The following is a 14,213-nucleotide window of genomic DNA, read 5'->3' on the forward strand; positions in this document are numbered from 1 at the left end:
TTTGACAACCCCATTGCTAAAGCTTGTTTTCGTCACGAAGCAGCACACCAAACCACGGCCAATTTCTGATAACTTATTTTTCTGCGAAAACTTCGTTGAACTTCGGAGACATCATTAATATAAATAATTTTAATCGCCGTTGAATAAGAAATGTTTCTTTCACAAGAAATGTATAAAATTACAGTACTGTATTAGACTTACGGTACCTAATTTACATACTGTACAGACGATAGTTAGCGTAAAAATCTCCGTAGCGTGGCGCCACGCTAGAGAAAGCATATATATAATTATAATAAAGTTACAATAAAATAAGTTAATATATAATTATATATACAGTACCTAATTTATAAATAATTAATATATAATTATATGTACAGTACCTAATTTATATATAATTTATATAATACTGTCCAGACGATAGAAATCTCTCTGTAGCGTGGCGCTATGGACGGCGGGAAAGTAGTTCGGCTGCCCGATGACGTTTAACGTAATTATAGGGGTTTTTTTTACTGTTTTTTACGGATACCGTCACAATTTTTTGGCAGTTTTATAGGAATCATAATTATAGGGGGGTCGACTGTATTACATTTCTTGTAAATATATAACAACATGAAATATAGTCAATCATACAATATATGCCAAACATTAGATAATGAGTTTTCATTTCATTGGTTGCACTCTACTCAACTTTATATTGTATATCCAATACATAGTATTTACTTTACGATTGGCTGCATTGACTGCATGTTCCAAATGTGCTTGGACTACGCATATCATCAGTGATGGTGCTCATAGCAGACAATACAGGCAATTACCCAATTAGTTTTGGTTTTGACTCAAGACAATATGCTTGGTATAGAACTTTTTTCATGAAAAATTGAATAATTTATATTGGTAAAAATTAAGAATTAAACTCTGTTATTGATTGTTTGCCTTCTTTGTCATGCATCTGTCTAGAAGTCCTTTCCTTTACTCAGTGTTGTTAAATACTGAGTGAAAAAATGTTTCTCTTAAGTTCATTTGCTAAATATTACTATCTGTTTTACTGTGTTCCTGAAGATTAATTAGATTTGAGTGCTTAAACAGCTCTCCATATATACTTTAATTTAATGAAGTTGAAACTCTGAAAATAAACACTAAAGTGTTTTGAAAGGATTTTTGGTCTAATGAATCTCAGCACATTATGATTAAATTAAACTCATTCAATAAAACAAATTTAGGAAGCATTTATCATAATACTTAAATGTCCAAGTCTTAAAAGCTTGAAATTTCAAAGAAATACAGTACAATTGGTATTTCTTTAAAATTATTCTGAAACATACAAGTTAAGGCAATTATAAAACTTTCTTATTGTAATCAGAGTTTTGGCAAATATTATATTATTTTTAGGTAAATAAGCATTTTAAGTTGTCTTTTCATATTATCAGCTTCTTCATAATTTATTTCTGAAGATCAGACATTCTATATGAAAATGCTAACTGTAAGGCTATTTTCCATTATTTTAAATGGGAAAAATTATAATGCATTAGAAGGCCACTCCCCCAAAAACTGCTAACCAATTTTATAAAATATAACTAAAACACAATTAAAACATCTATATATAAGTAACAAACTGTCATGTCAGGATATAAAACACATTGCTTCCTGATTACCATACAAACAATATTATTATTATTATTATTATTATTATTATTATTAACAAACAGTTGTTTTCTATGCAGTAACATGTATAGTCCACATACCATATCATAAACATAAATATTGCATTTGCTGATCTTCAGTGCATTTTTCAAAATATCTACATGTTGATTATAGATAAAAATATGAGGCCAATTGAAGATATATACAGTAGACCCCCTATAACGCGTAGATACGTTCCTCGTTATACAAATTTCGCGTTGTAGGAATTCTTAAATACATGAGCCAATTGCAGCCTGACATGTGTGGAGTTTACGGACTACGGCTGTTTGAAAGGTTTTCTTCCATAAAATTAATCGATTCTAGACTAATTCGACTTAACATTTCCAAAATACGTTTAATTTTTTGGGAATAATCCGTATAAACTATGCTATAAACAAAAAATTGTAGGATTACGTATCGAATGTGCACCGTTCGACGTTGCCATTGCTTAAGCTTGTGGTCGTCGCAGAGCAGCACACCAAACAGCGGCTGTGATTTCTGATGTTATTTTTCTGCGAAAACTTCGTTGAACTTTGGAGACATCATTAATAGAAATAATTTTTATGGCCGTTGAATAAGAAATGTTTCTTTCACAAGAAATGTATAAAATTACAGTGCTGTATTAGACTTACGGTACCTAATTTACATACTGTACAGACGATAGTAAACTCAACTTACTCNTAATTAAAACCATCAGATGTTCTTCATGGAAAGCATTAGTCATAATGATTTTTTGTGGGATATGTCTATATTTATATGTTGCTGATGAGAAATTATTCAATATTTCACTTCAATCCTTTACTTTTGTATCATTTTATTCATTTTATTTTTATATTGCATTCAAAATATAATTGCAGATTTGATATTAAACATACAATTTTTATAGAATTTTATAATGAATTTGTTTATTTTATTCTTTCACATTTTCTTTGATTTTGATTAATAATGATATCTTATATAAATCAAATAAACAAAATTATGTTTGTTTGATTTGTATAAGTTGTAAGTTAAATTTTATTATCAAACTAAAACATCATTATTCCAATTTTATAAAATTGTTAGTTTCCAATTTATGATTGAGTTCTGTTCCTGAACTCACATTATAATTCGAGTTGTAAGTTTAATGTATTAATATAAGAAAATAATAATAGTAATAATAGGATACAACATATTTCCTACACTTCAAAACCAATGTTTAATATTTATATTGATTAATTATGGTGTTTCATTAACAAAGATTAATGGACATAAGCAGATTGCAGATTACAAGCATGTTCAAAGGAATTAAAAATCATATTTTCTTGTAGAGCTGAGTTTATTATTAGTAATAATTTGTTACTTTCTAATTTCAATTTTATAATAAGGTTAAATCTTGTTTTGCATTTGGGATACTAATGATGCAAACCCTGAGTTATAGTAAATAATAAAATAATTAATAAATTTATTCATTTTTTTTGTAGAGAGTGTTATATATATAAAACAATTTTATAAAAAAATTTTTAGAATTTTACATGTATCTTCATTACTGTTCCTATTATAATCAAATTAAAAAGATTAGTCCAGTTATTCACAACCCACATTTCTGATTCTTATAAATTGAATAAGTTATGTTTTTAACAAAAGTTCTGTGAATAATATAAAAGTATATTAAACATGATTTAGCATTAATATTTTGAAACTGATTTGCATAATAATGCTAAACAGTGAAAATTAAGTGTCAAATATTAGTTTATAATTTATAAATTTGATTTTACAGATGATAATTTTTGCTGTCTTATTCTCAGAATGAAATTCAAAGTTACAATTGTTTTGTCTTTGTAACTCTAATAATTGTTAATTTGTTATAACAAAACTTTAAAAGTGTGTCCATCTGTATAATTCTTTATCAATTCATCACAAACTTCTTACTGGTATAAATTTATCAGATCATTTTCTTAAATTTTTTTTTTAAAGCAACAGTGTTTTCCTAACCATGATATCTGATTGGGATCAAAATCCCATGATCTCAATTTACATACATGGCAACTGCTATGCATCCTGCCATTAGCACCCCAACCATTGTTAGCTTTATTTGCATGAGTGAAACAACCACATTTTATGGTTACTTTTAAAATTAATAATAAAAGAAAAAATCATTATTTTTAAAAAGTATTTGACATTTTATCATATTTCATGTAACAAAGAATTTTTATGGACTCAAAAAGTATCTTGTTGCCTAATTATAATATTGTATCTGGTAACTAATAGAAGCAACCTACAAATTATGTATGAATGTGTATATAACTTTTTTGTAATATTTTATAATTATGATAAATTTATTCATTTTTTTTTGTAGAGAGTGATATATATATAAAACAATTTTATAAAAAAATTTTTAGAATTTTACATGTATCTTCATTACTGTTCCTATTATAATCAAATTAAAAAGATTAGTCCAGTTATTCACAACCCACATTTCTGATTCTTATAAATTGAATAAGTTATGTTTTTAACAAAAGTTCTGTGAATAATATAAAAGTATATTAAACATGATTTAGCATTAATATTTTGAAACTGATTTGCATAATAATGCTAAACAGTGAAAATTAAGTGTCAAATATTAGTTTATAATTTATAAATTTGATTTTACAGATGATAATTTTTGCTGTATTATTCTCAGAATGAAATTCAAAGTTACAATTGTTTTGTCTTTGTAACTCTAATAATTGTTAATTTGTTATAACAAAACTTTAAAAGTGTGTCCATCTGTATAATTCTTTATCAATTCATCACAAACTTCTTACTGGTATAAATTTATCAGATCATTTTCTTAAATTTTTTTTTAAAGCAACAGTGTTTTCCTAACCATGATATCTGATTGGGATCAAAATCCCATGATCTCAATTTACATACATGGCAACTGCTATGCATCCTGCCATTAGCACCCCAACCATTGTTAGCTTTATTTGCATGAGTGAAACAACCACATTTTATGGTTACTTTTAAAATTAATAATAAAAGAANATTTATCATGAACTTTCCAAAATGTTACAAATTAAAAAAAATATTGTTTAGATCATCAGCAGATCTCCAAAATAATTAAAATGTTTATGTAACTATCAAATAAAAATATTTTAATTTTTTCTTTAGCTATTAGCAGGTTGACTGTTTAGATCTCTTAAGAAAGAGTTTTTCACAGTTTCCATCACTTATAAAGATAGAGTAATTTAAAGATAGAGTAATATCAAGAGATTATACAACTTTTGGCATGAGTTTTTAAATTACTCTATTAGATCTCTTAATATGATGATTGTATGGATTTAGTTTTAAGACATAATACTTGTTCATTTGAAAAAAATTTATGCATAATATTATTGTATATAGAGACTATTTATAATTAAAACATTCTAATTCAAAGTTGTCTACGTTGACATCTAAAAGAAAAACTCAAATTTTTCTTTTGATGTCTTTTATAGCAAAATTTCAGTGAATACTGACTAAAAACTAAAATTACAAAACTGTTTTGTCTTTTTATGTATTCAATGAATGTTGATCACCTGATTCCATTATTGATATAAATTAATTTAACTACAGTAAACTCCCGATTATCTGGGCTAATGGTGGGGAGAGGTGGCACGGATAATCAAAAAAACATGGATAATCCAAACTATAATTATTTATTTCTAAAATACAACATGTAGATTCGCCTTTTTCAAATTTTTCAATTAACGTTTGTTTTTGTTTTATAGTAAGTACGACTTTCTTTCAATTATTTGGCATTTTAAGGATACATATTTAAATTTTTAAAAAATCTTATTTTACGCAATTTTACACTAAAAGTATTTGTGGGAGAGTTATTTGAAAAAAATATTATGTATTATATGTATTATACATACATACATATAATCAAATCTTAAATTGTAATATGTATTATAACATGCAACTAAACAAAACTTTGTATAAATGTACTCACTATCGTTTTCTCCTTTGTAAAGAAACGTCCAGCACGAAAGAAGCTGCCTAACTAAAACCAGTCCAGCTGACTTCAGATACCCCCACCATCTGCTTCAAACATCTAAATACGAACACGTGCACACTTTTAGGATGCATAAACATGAAAGTGAGCAACTATTTAAAAAATACGTACACATATAATTATTTTTTTTAAAAATTAAATTCATGCACGGATAATCCACACATGGATAATTGGGAGTTTACTGTATTAAACTTTAGCTGAGATTATATAATATAAGTTAGTTTAGATCAGAGATGGCATGCAAGCCCAAAATGATTGGCAGAAGAATATGTTTGGCACACAGCAAATAATTTTTATTATTGATGTATAATATTTGCAATATTAATTTTAAATAATAAAATATTGCATTTATTATGAAAGTCTATTAATTCTTCCATCTGAAATATATTAGTCAATTTAATAAACTAAATGGTATATAAATGACATTTTAGTTTATATTAAATCAAACTAAAATTAGTTTTTAAAATTTGATTTAGTTAAAGCATATTCACCTGATTTCTTTTACATAATTTGAACTAACTTTTAAAGATATAGTTAGGCCTAACTGTCCACCTATAAGATTGTCCAAATTAAGCAATATCTATATAGTTAATTACCAGAATTCTAGCCTGATAATTAATATGGCCACATTGCTTCATTATTACTACAATTCATGCTTGGTTTTTCTATAAGATTATTGTTTATAATGGCATAGGAAATCTCATAGAAGAGCTGTAGAATTTATTTGTACAACAGTTACCATTCTGTTTGTAACAGACAAGTTTCCAAAAGCTGGATTGTACATTCCAATAAATAAATTCCAATATATATTATTTGCTGGAAGACTGTGTATAGTGTGTAGTTTTAATTTATTCTGTTCATAACTGTTGCCTGTTAAATCTGAGTCTGCCTCTCCTCCTCCTTATGAAGGTTCTAAACATTATTGTCTAATAAAAGACACATACTGGGATTAATAATGACACAGAATTGAAACCTTCCTCCTAACTTTTTTGAGCAATGTCTTGCAATAAAATTTCCTTTTCAAATAGCACAATGATTGTATATTCTTACTTAGTTGGATATTTGAACATATCTTTTATGAGAAATATCATTATAATTTTCCAAAAAAAATAATAATAAAAATAGATTCACAATAAACCTTTGAGTGACCAGTAAAATATTTATTTGAAAAAACAAACGTTTTCGATCGTATTCTTCGGCTTTCTTCAGGTTAAACGTTCCGAGATTCTAAAAGCTGTTGTGCTTAAAGATTTAAAAGTTTTGGAACATACTCAGCTCATTATGCTCATGCGTATCAAGCATTGCATAAACAAAAATATATTTACTATTTAACATATGCATGAAATGGTGGAAAACACATTAAATAGAGTTATGGGGGCTTCTCCTTCAAAAACAAACTTCCAAGCTTCAAAAAATAATAATCATAAATTTCAAAAATATAGCATTTTTTTCTGGCTGTTATACATAACAGGGAAGTATGGCGATTGGTCAAAAAATGACTCAAGGTTTTTACATTTTTGGATTCAGGATCTTGATCACTCTCTTGTTCAACCTCTTTGATGCTTAACAAAGAGGGTGAACAAAATCACACACACTGTGCTTTTTGTCAAAATTTTCTGAAATTTTGCAGGGAGTTTTATATATTAAGGGATTGATGCTATTAAATTTTGGTGGTTAAAGGTCAAGGGGGTGGGGAGATAAAGGGGGTCATGTTATATCTCAAGTAGGGTCTGACTTAATGATGATTTTACTTGTTATTGGGCTGCAATTTGAAAAAATTGTAAACCTATAAATTCCCATTGTGTGTCCTTCCTTAATCTCGAGAATGGAGTTAGATAGAGAAGCCAAGACCAGATATGGAAAGATTAGGGGCAGGAGACTCCAATTGGCTGTATATGAACTTCTGTTCTAAACTGTAAGTCATGAATTCAATTCAATTCAAAAATTTTCTCCTTAATGGAGTTACATAGATGACCAGCATGACTATTACTAACAGGAAAAGCCTGATGTATAGGGGCAAGACACTACTAATTTGAGATGGAGAACATATATTTTACATTGAATAAATTAAGAATGATTAAAAATTGTACCCCAGCATTGTGACAATGTCACAATAAATAATTGCATGTTAGCATTTACAATTTTTTATAAAACCATCCCTACCCTAAAAATTAAGTTTTTTGCCATTTTATAATAATTAAAAATATAAATGTTCTTTTTAATAAAATATCATAACAGATGGTGCCACCAAATATTACTGGAAAAGTTAAGAAACTTATTGCTGGGTTTTTTTATTTATGGCTCATACAAGTAAAGAAAACTATTTCTCAAACTGCTAAATGACATCTATTGAAAATTGAAGCATTTATTCTTATTATATTTCTTTGTCATAAAGTTAGATGAACTAGATTAGCTCTTCATAGTATTTTACTTTCAATTTCTTCAGAATTTAACAATTGAGTTAGCAGATGTTTGTATTTAAAAATTTTTTTTTGATGTAAATAGTTTTTTTTACCCAGAAGAAAAGTAACACAAACTTGTTAAAAATAGATCATATATTCTTTGTAATGTTATCAAAAGTAATTACAGTTATCTTCAGGTGTTTACAATAGAACAGAAATGTAAATTTATTTTAAATACACAGTAGAATTCATTTTTTTTAAATGTTGTATCAATTACATAAGAAAATATATAATATTAATACAGTGAGTAGAATGTAATGCATATGTTTTGCATTTCGAATAATGTATTACAAAATAAAGTATTACTTAATTATAATTAAAAAATGACAAATCTTTCAGCTTTGTCTAAATTTATCTAAGTATCCAATAAGTAGGATTGCCAGATTTCTATGACTGGATTAAATGACACCTAAAATTTATTAATACTACCACTCTTCAACTTCACTCTACCCTGAGAATAGCAAAATTGAATGATTTTTTTTAGTTAATTACTAAACATTTCACTTCTATAATTTTCAAATCAAAATCTAAAAAATATATCTTTTATCTATATATATATATAAAAATGGACATGTATGTCCCTATATTTCACTTTTCCACCAAAACTACACATTGCACGTGAATGGTGTTTGTATGTGGTAGTAGCCCCAAGTCTCCATTCATGCATAGGGGTGGTTGCGTCTCGATAGCTATAAGAGTGCGGGAGATATGAGGCTGAAAGTGGTTGAAAGTGGCTTTCTATTTCGAATGTTTTGTTCGAATTAAATTCGAACATAAAATTTGAATATTGGTTCGATTATAGAACGATTGTAAATGTTCCAGAAACGTTGAAAATAGTTCCTTTGACTAAACGTAAAAATTCTCTAATTCGTCTGGAAACGGGGACCTAATTCTTGCATTCTATGAAAACGGGTAAGATTAGCTATAATGTAATTATCTTAATATTCACTATCGTTACTTTTTGCCCAGCGAAGTGGGTCCTTGCAGCTAGTTGATTATAAATGTTTGCAAATTGCAGTTCAATTTAGTATTTAAAATATTTAATGGTAAACTATAGCTTTCTATAAGCAAGGATATGGATTGATATGTAAGGATAAACATACTTCTGTGTGAAAATCCACCACTGCCATTATGAAACACAGGCATCAAAAAATGAGAAAGAACAAATTGAATGCTTTCTCATTTCAATAAAGAACAAAGGACAGTTTGACTAAAATAAAGGTTTGTCTTTGAAATGAAGAACATCTGGAAATCTACTAATAAGGGAGGTCTAATATTTCAGAAAGATTAAGATTAACTGGTTACATTTGTTAAGCAGTGATTACAAATCAAGTGATTATGTTACAAGCAGTGATTTTTACAAATCACTGCTTGTAATGCCGCAACACCGATGTGTTAATCATATATTACTCTATGTTGGCATGAAGTGTAAGTTTACTTACATTTGTTAATTAGTATGCATATTGTTTTTTTTAAATGAAGAAAAGTCTCAACTTTGAGTAAGTTAACAATAACTGTATATTGGTCATTTTGGAACTAAGTTCTTACTTGCACACTTCTACTCAATTTGGGATTCTGCCTTACATGTATTGGATTGCTTGTATGTTTGGAAATAGAGATAGATAACATTTGGATGTTGTTTCTGTATACAAAGAGGTAATGTTGGAAGAGTAATCACATAAGGGGATTTTGTACAGTACATGACAGACTTTTATCATTACTGAAAAGTTGTCCTTATTGTTAGATATAAGCCTTCTTGAATTAGGTTGGGAACAAATGAGATATAACCTCTTTGGAATAATTTTATCAATTTTAAGGAAACACTTCTTAAGTAGAGGATAGATGACTTGGTAAACAATATAGCTTTGGCTTAGCACCCTATTTTGGGAACAACATAAAGTGAATATAGTTATCTTTATCTAATAAATTTAATTTTCTAGGGCAATCTGTATTTAAAGTGCCTGATAAAGATTTGAGCTAAGGTGCATTTTATCACCTCGAGTGGAAGGAAATGACACAGTATGCTCTTCCTGTTATCGCAGATATACAGTGGAACCGTGTTAATTTGAATCAGTTGGGAAAAAAAAATTCAGACTTCAAGTTAAAAAGTTTCAAATTATAGAGGTTTGGCTAAAAATCAAGATTTTGTATATTGATTTATTGATGACCAATAAACTATCCATACAATATTTCTATTGATCTTATTACATAGAATTATTGTCAATGTAGACTTTCAGTATTGTCCAGAAATTCAAGCACAACTTAATAGTTAAATAAGTTACTGAGAAATACTTAACTGAATGGTTGATCTGTTCACTCCTAAGAGTTTAGTAATTTTTTTTCAATCACAAATGTACCACTCTTTTCGATTGTTATATTTTTAAAATTTTGCCAGAAAGGTTAAAATTTTTACATAGAACTGGACTGTAACCATTTTTTAAAAATTTATTTACTTATTATGCCTGATTGTCAGAGAAATCCATCAGCAGTCAAATAAAAAAGAATGTTTGAAAAAAAAGCAGCTTTGAATGGTAGTTACAGTATGTAGGTCACACATGCTGTCTGAAAGCCATCACCTCCCACCCATTGGTACACAACACAATGTTTATTTTTAGTCATATGTGGTTCCTGCACTTTATAAAAAGTGTCTGGTTAGTTTATTTGATAGAAGAATGTTAATTATTTCATTTCAATTTAAATTCCAGAGAATTTATGAAAATACTATAGCAAAACTCCATTTGAGTTAAAAAGTTAAATTAAACTGGTTAACTTGAATTCATTTAACATGTAAATCCCTATGCTAGATGATCGGAGAAAGAAAATCACTTTAAGTTATCACAGTTCAAGTTAATCATGTTCCATTGTAGCTGAAGTTTTATAGAATTCAGGTTGAATAGAACAGTGAAGAATGATATGGGTTCTTTATTAAACTTAGATTTTGGTAGATAATATTAATATTCAAAAACTATCATAACATTTATATGCTAAAAATTAAACTATTATTTACCTCTTTTTATAGAGTGAACTTAATAAAAAAGAATATATAGAATTTAAGAAATTTAAAAAGTGTGAAACCTCTTAATTTATACTATTTACTGCAAGAAGTATATATCATTCATATATTATAGTTACAATAATGGATGTTTGAGAGCTAATGATGCCACAAAGACTTTGTTCTAAGTTCTCATAGAAAAATGGCTATCATTTCAGAAATTACTATTATAAACACCTGCAGATGGTGATTGTAATGCTGAAAATACTTGCAAAATATATGTGATTATTTTTTTAAAAACAAGTTTTTGTTATTTTTCTTAGTGAAAAAACTATTAACACTGTTATCCTTTTACTTTCAACAATTATTTCCAAATAAATATTTAAAAACTAACACCAAATTGAGTTATTCTATGTTTACATGAACATACAAAACAGTTCAATTATTAAATTGAATGAAAACTGACATTCTCAACTCCTTAAGTTACAAAACATCAAAATCTAAAATTTATTATTATTATTTAAGGCTATTATTAACTTATTTAATTAATTGAGCTAATGCAATTTAGTATTTNCAGTTGAATAAAGTGGATCAACTTTAAAGTGGATCATTCAGTTTATCAACTGAATAAAGTGGATAAACGCCAAGTGTTTTAATAATAACACAGTCTTGTGTTCAATAGAAAAAAAATTTTATTAACTTATTTAATTAATTGTAGAAAAGTGTTGTTTTTAAAGCTTTTAAGCATCATAATTTTTGCAATATTTTTGAAATAGTTACATCTAAAACATCTCTAACCTTAGAAATAACATAAGATTACTTAATAATTTAATTTCTGCAATAATTAAAAACAAACTGAAAGGTTAATTTAGGAAAATCTTATTTTGTTTATTTAATAATACCTGTTGTAGTCTAGAGATTGGATTCTTGTATGTGCCTATTTTAAAGATGTTCAAATGTAATAAAAAATGCAATTTCAATGATATATTTGAAGATGATGATCAGGATGTCAAAGAAACAAGCCTTGCACCAAATTCACAAAGAAGATAAAAAAAATTATTAAAGTATATAAAGGCCAGTACTGAACTTTGATTACAAAACAAAATTATACTACTACAATATTAATTAGTATAAAATTCAAATGTCACCACAAATCTCAATTTAGTAATTACAACAATAAAATTGATATTTGCACATTTGCAGATGTGAATGACACTGTTGGGACCTTAACAGAGCTGTATTCATATTCATAGGAGCAAAAAGTCAAAGGAACCATACCTCTAAATGCAACCCTTCATGAGAAATAGCCCCCTGAAATCAGCTTACTTCCAGAGTGCAATCGAGAGTTGTACTGCACACTCCATGCACTACTAAGACTATCGTGTTTAACTATTTAGCTCATGGCTATGGCTATGGGCTACTGAAAGCTATTATGACAGTTTTGAGTAGTCCATATGACTGTTTGTGGAGTACTGTGGTTACATAGTTTTAGGAGGGTTAGTGCTCGCTATTGCTCACACTCTGTTCCTTGTGGATACCAAGGTATGAGCAATTGCAAGCACTTAAGCACACGATTTACATGTGTAGCATCAGTTAAGGCTTGCTATTGTTTGCCTAATTGACATAGAGCATGAAAAATAAGCATTAGTATGGTTTAATGTAAAAACTATTTTTTGTCAGTTAAAGTAAATGCATTTATTATTTATGTTTGCAAATATATTTGCAAACAAGATGATGACCAGAACTGCTACCATTGGGGTTCACACATGGAGGTGAATATCTTGTGAAAGGTAATGTATTGGATTTTTCTTTATTCTTTACTGATAAATATTGATAGAATATTTGACCATTGTGCTGGGCTGTCTATTAAACACATGATAGGCTTAGCAGAGTGCACAGCCCTGATTGTGCCCAGAAATATGCTGATTATGGGGGGAGCTACATCTTATGAAGGGTTGCATTTAGAGGTATGATTCCTTTGACTTCTTTGCTCCTGTGGTCATGGTTACAGCTCCATTAAGGTCCCAACAGTGTCATTTACATCTGAAATCTTATCTCGATATCAGTACAATTTTTAAAATTTAATTATTCAAAATCTCATCATATGTGCAAAAACCAATCTATAGTGGATTTTTAATCAATATATAAGTAATTAACTAAAGTCGTAATTTGATATTAAATGTTTTCAAAACAAGTTTCATTGTGACAGTGCAAAAGAGAATTTTGAATTATAGTTATATTTAGTTAGTTATATTATTTATTTTTTCTTTTGTTTCAGTTATTTCAAATTTGGCAGGTTATGTTAAACCTCAGCTGCTATTTCAGCAATTTTAACTAGAGCTTAATTCGTTAAATTTCATACTAACGTAGAATAATCAATGGAATTGCATCGCATTAATTTAACATTTAAATATGACTAAAATATTAAATAATTTTCTACTATATTTTTGTAACTATATATTAGTAAAATCAAAGTTAAGAAACATTTTTATTTTTGTAAACATGTTTAGTAAAAAAATTGATGTATGACACCATTGTCATCTTGTACAGTAACTAGCCTTAAATTCTTTTGGTCTGTGGTTGTTGATGCACACATAAGATGGCACTAAGCTGAAAAACTTAGTGCCATCTTAAACAATAAAAATTCTTTAAAATAATGAGTCTATGAGAAAATGTTTGAAAACCTCAAAGTCCTTTGAAATGCAAAATTCTACATTTGGTTTCATTGTCAATAGCATGAAATATTTTTTATGCTATTGACAATGATATACTTGGCCTTTGAATTTCAAAAATGATAGAAATTTCATAGTAAAAAATATTTTGGAAAATGTATCTTACGTGTGTTACTGAGTTTTGATTTTTAGTTGTTGCAGACAGTTATGAATAGAGTTATTTTAATCATAATTATTTGTATTTATGAAGTACTTTTTTAAAGATTTGATGATAATATATCTTCATTAATATTAAAGTCTGTTTGTTTCAAGTAATAATGTATTTTATGAAAAACATTTTTAGTCTTTTACTGAATCATCTTTCTTGAAATTTTAAGTTCTTGCTACTCAAA

General features: G+C 27.7%; 1 protein-coding gene across 1 annotated transcript in view; it reads left to right on the forward strand.

Moving 5' to 3' along the window:
- The window catches only part of LOC111625522 (V-type proton ATPase 116 kDa subunit a-like), a 90,505-nt gene that overhangs the window by 40,783 nt on the left and 35,509 nt on the right, over positions 1–14,213 (forward strand). The window lies entirely within an intron of this gene.

The sequence above is a fragment of the Centruroides sculpturatus genome, unplaced genomic scaffold (genome assembly GCF_000671375.1).
Source record: "Centruroides sculpturatus isolate CEXI.00-Female unplaced genomic scaffold, Cexi_2.0 scaffold99, whole genome shotgun sequence".
Classification (NCBI taxonomy): domain Eukaryota; kingdom Metazoa; phylum Arthropoda; class Arachnida; order Scorpiones; family Buthidae; genus Centruroides; species Centruroides sculpturatus.